The following is a 5000-nucleotide window of genomic DNA, read 5'->3' as shown; positions in this document are numbered from 1 at the left end:
GTAGAAGAAATGCAAGGTGTGTGCCTATGTGTGCATAGAGTGCTACATGTGTAAAATCTGTATGATTTGGGCAGTTAAAGTGCTGATTTTGCCTCCGAGTAAGAAAAGTACTACACAAAATGTATAAAGGATCGGCACATTGGCTGCCTTTGCTGATGCCCCCGTTGCCTAATTTGTAGTGCAATGGTTAAGTTGCAGAGTGTGGTTAAACTTGGTTAGGAGACTTAGTGCCTCTTTCCGTGTCCTACTGATGATAAGGATGGCTTGATACCATTTTCTAAGCCCAGTATATTGAGAAAAGAAGTAAGTGAAGAAGAAGTGTGGAGTCGAAAGTGGTTCTCCAATTTCTCTCCACTTGCTAAAATTGCAAAGTCTCCATTATAGCATAGAAGAGAGCGTTAAAGTCGGGGATGGAAGAGGATGAAAATGGGAAGTTTACTTATAGAGAGAAGTGAGAAATGCCCTGTGTGCACACACCGGTGTCTGACCATAGAATACATTTAAATAATGCCTCTAGAAAAGAGCTATGCATGTGTGCCTCAGTGGCCTAATGGATAAGGCACTGGCCTCCTAAGCCAGGGATTGTGGGTTTAAGTCCCATCTGAGGTGATAACAAAAATCCTCCCTCTTTCTTTTCCAGAAAATTAGGTAGATTTATTACATGCTTCCTCTCAGAAGTTTATGAGGGATTAGGTACTTTGAAACAGTCCCATTTTACTTGTGTACACTTCACAGTCATGTTAGTGTTCTGAAACTGCAAAGTAGATTTTTAAATGCCTATTTTTGTGAGATGCATTTTCGACCGGCCAGAACATATTCCTTTGGAAAAAAATGATTTGAATTGGATTGGTGTGAATCTTGTTTCTAGAGGTGGTGACAGGCTTTCAGCTACTTGAATAGGTCAAGCCAGGATTCATAAAACTTATACAACCTATGTGAGTGTGAAAAATTAGCATATGCAGGAAGGAGCAATTTGTACTACTTTCAAAACAGTTTCAATCCACGTCTGGAAACGTCCAGAGCTATGTAGAGCATACAAATGAGCTTTAAACTCATGAGGAAAGAGGTTTGTATGGAAAAAGGAAAACAAAAGCATATCGTACTCAAAAAATTCTCAATATATAGATTCCAAAAAAGTGCTTCCAGCGAAAAGAGCTGAAAGAACACTATGGGATGTTAACCTGAATACCTTTCAATAATATGTTCTCAATCCATGCATACCACCTACATGATAAAAATCATCTCAGGTGGACGGATGACCGTGTGGCCTAATGGATAAGGCGTCTGACTTCGGATCAGAAGATTGAGGGTTCGAGTCCCTTCTTGGTCGTTTTTGGCCAATGGTCACACAATCTGCTTTACATTCAGAGTGGAAAAAGTCTTTTCCAATACTCTTGTAGTCCTCACTTTCTCAGTACTAATCATTAATAAAGTGGAGTACATACTGTAAACTCATTCAGGTTGCATCTTCAGTCTAACTACTTGTGCATTGTAGTGGCATTAAAAAGTGCTTCTATGCCGACGCACTGAATATGTAATAGGTTTGCAGAATTTTGACGTGACAGAATGGGTTTTTAGCTTAAGTGTGTGTAGAAGAACTGTAAGGTGTGTGCCTATGTGTGCATAGAGTGGTACATGTGTAAAATCTGTATGATTTGGGCAGTTAAAGTGCTGATTTTGCCTCCGAGTAAGAAAAGTACTACACAAAATGTATAACGGATCGGCACATTGGCTGCCTTTGCTGATGCCCCCGTTGCCTAATTTGTAGTGCAATGGTTAAGTTGCAGAGTGTGGTTGAACTTGGTTAGGAGACTTAGTGCCTCTTTCCGTGTCCTACTGATGATAAGGATGGCTTGATACCATTTTCTAAGCCCAGTATATTGAGAAAAGAAGTAAGTGAAGAAGAAGTGTGGAGTCGAAAGTGGTTCTCCAATTTCTCTCCACTTGCTAAAATTGCAAAGTCTCCATTATAGCATAGAAGAGAGCGTTAAAGTCGGGGATGGAAGAGGATGAACATGGGAAGTTTACTTATAGAGAGAAGTGAGAAATGCCCTGTGTGCACACACCGGTGTCTGACCATAGAATACATTTAAATAATGCCTCTAGAAAAGAGCAATGCATGTGTGCCTCAGTGGCCTAATGGATAAGGCACTGGCCTCCTAAACCAGGGATTGTGGGTTCAAGTCCTATCTGAGGTGATAACAAAAATCCTCCCTCTTTCTTTTCCAGAAAATTAGGTAGATTTATTACATGCTTCCTCTCAGAAGTTTATGAGGGATTAGGTACTTTGAAACGGTCCCATTTTACTTGTGTACACTTCACAGTCATGTTAGTGTTCTGAAACTGCAAAGTAGATTCTTAAATGCCTATTTTTGTGAGATGCATTTTCGACCGGCCAGAACATATTCCTTTGGAAAAAATGATATGAATTGGATTGGTGTGAATCTTGTTTCTAGAGGTGGTGACAGGCTTTCAGCTACTTGAATAGGTCAAGCCAGGATTCATAAAACTTATACAACCTATGTGAGTGTGAAAAATTAGCATATGCAGGAAGGAGCAATTTGTACTACTTTCAAAACAGTTTCACTCCACGTCTGGAAACGTCCAGAGCTATGTAGAGCATACAAATGAGCTTTAAACTCATGAGGAAAGAGGTTTGTATGGAAAAAGGAAAACAAAAGCATATCGTACTCATAAAATTCTCAATATATAGATTCCAAAAAAGTGCTTCCAGCGAAAAGAGCTGAAAGAACACTATGGGATGTAAACCTGAATACCTTTCAATAATATGTTCTCCATCCATGCATACCACCTACATGATAAAAATCATCTCAGGTGGACGGATGACCGCGTGGCCTAATGGATAAGGCGTCTGACTTAGGATCAGAAGATTGAGGGTTCGAGTCCCTTCGTGGTCGTTTTTGGGTAAATTGGTCACACAATCTGCTTTACATTCAGAGTGGAAAAAGTCTTTTCCAATACTCTTGTAGTCCTCACTTTCTCATTACTAATCATTAATAAAGTGGAGTACATACTGTAAACTCATTCAGGTTGCATCTTCAGTCTAACTACTTGTGCATTTTAGTGGCATTAAAAAGTGCTTCTATGCCGACGCACTGAATATGTAATAGGTTTGCAGAATTTTGACGTGACAGAATGGGTTTTTAGCTTAAGTGTGTGTAGAAGAACTGCAAGGTGTGTGCCTATGTGTGCATAGAGTGCTACATGTGTAAAATCTGTGTGATTTGGGCAGTTAAAGTGCTGATTTTGCCTCCGAGTAAGAAAAGTACTACACAAAATGTATAAAGGATCGGCACATTGGCTGCCTTTGCTGATGCCCCCGTTGCCTAATTTGTAGTGCAATGGTTAAGTTGCAGAGTGTGGTTAAACTTGGTTAGGAGACTTAGTGCCTCTTTCCGTGTCCTACTGATGATAAGGATGGCTTGATACCATTTTCTAAGCCCAGTATATTGAGAAAAGAAGTAAGTGAAGAAGAAGTGTGGAGTCGAAAGTGGTTCTCCAATTTCTCTCCACTTGCTAAAATTGCAAAGTCTCCATTATAGCATAGAAGAGAGCGTTAAAGTCGGGGATGGAAGAGGATGAAAATGGGAAGTTTACTTATAGAGAGAAGTGAGAAATGCCCTGTGTGCACACACCGGTGTCTGACCATAGAATACATTTAAATAATGCCTCTAGAAAAGAGCTATGCATGTGTGCCTCAGTGGCCTAATGGATAAGGCACTGGCCTCCTAAGCCAGGGATTGTGGGTTTAAGTCCCATCTGAGGTGATAACAAAAATCCTCCCTCTTTCTTTTCCAGAAAATTAGGTAGATTTATTACATGCTTCCTCTCAGAAGTTTATGAGGGATTAGGTACTTTGAAACAGTCCCATTTAACTTGTGTACACTTCACAGTCATGTTAGTGTTCTGAAACTGCAAAGTAGATTTTTAAATGCCTATTTTTGTGAGATGCATTTTCGACCGGCCAGAACATATTCCTTTGGAAAAAAATGATTTGAATTGGATTGGTGTGAATCTTGTTTCTAGAGGTGGTGACAGGCTTTCAGCTACTTGAATAGGTCAAGCCAGGATTCATAAAACTTATACAACCTATGTGAGTGTGAAAAATTAGCATATGCAGGAAGGAGCAATTTGTACTACTTTCAAAACAGTTTCAATCCACGTCTGGAAACGTCCAGAGCTATGTAGAGCATACAAATGAGCTTTAAACTCATGAGGAAAGAGGTTTGTATGGAAAAAGGAAAACAAAAGCATATCGTACTCAAAAAATTCTCAATATATAGATTCCAAAAAAGTGCTTCCAGCGAAAAGAGCTGAAAGAACACTATGGGATGTTAACCTGAATACCTTTCAATAATATGTTCTCAATCCATGCATACCACCTACATGATAAAAATCATCTCAGGTGGACGGATGACCGTGTGGCCTAATGGATAAGGCGTCTGACTTCGGATCAGAAGATTGAGGGTTCGAGTCCCTTCTTGGTCGTTTTTGGCCAATGGTCACACAATCTGCTTTACATTCAGAGTGGAAAAAGTCTTTTCCAATACTCTTGTAGTCCTCACTTTCTCAGTACTAATCATTAATAAAGTGGAGTACATACTGTAAACTCATTCAGGTTGCATCTTCAGTCTAACTACTTGTGCATTGTAGTGGCATTAAAAAGTGCTTCTATGCCGACGCACTGAATATGTAATAGGTTTGCAGAATTTTGACGTGACAGAATGGGTTTTTAGCTTAAGTGTGTGTAGAAGAACTGTAAGGTGTGTGCCTATGTGTGCATAGAGTGGTACATGTGTAAAATCTGTATGATTTGGGCAGTTAAAGTGCTGATTTTGCCTCCGAGTAAGAAAAGTACTACACAAAATGTATAACGGATCGGCACATTGGCTGCCTTTGCTGATGCCCCCGTTGCCTAATTTGTAGTGCAATGGTTAAGTTGCAGAGTGTGGTTGAACTTGGTTAGGAGACTTAGTGCC

General features: G+C 39.9%; 3 non-coding genes across 3 annotated transcripts; all 3 read left to right on the top strand.

Annotated features, from left to right (window-relative positions):
• The first annotated feature begins 1257 nt into the window (after positions 1 to 1257).
• TRNAR-UCG (transfer RNA arginine (anticodon UCG)) lies at positions 1258 to 1330 on the top strand. Its single transcript has one exon. It is a non-coding gene; the product is annotated as a tRNA-Arg (tRNA).
• A 1515-nt stretch (positions 1331 to 2845) lies between these two features.
• Positions 2846 to 2918, top strand: TRNAL-UAG (transfer RNA leucine (anticodon UAG)). Its single transcript has one exon. It is a non-coding gene; the product is annotated as a tRNA-Leu (tRNA).
• Positions 2919 to 4436: 1518 nt separating this feature from the next.
• On the top strand, positions 4437 to 4509 carry TRNAR-UCG (transfer RNA arginine (anticodon UCG)). The gene has a single exon. It is a non-coding gene; the product is annotated as a tRNA-Arg (tRNA).
• The last annotated feature ends 491 nt before the right edge of the window (positions 4510 to 5000 follow it).

Source organism: Triturus cristatus, chromosome 4_1, assembly GCF_964204655.1.
Source record: "Triturus cristatus chromosome 4_1, aTriCri1.1, whole genome shotgun sequence".
NCBI lineage: Eukaryota > Metazoa > Chordata > Amphibia > Caudata > Salamandridae > Triturus > Triturus cristatus.
The sequence above is the reverse complement of the archived record's forward strand: the minus strand, read 5'-3'. Positions and strand labels throughout refer to the sequence as shown.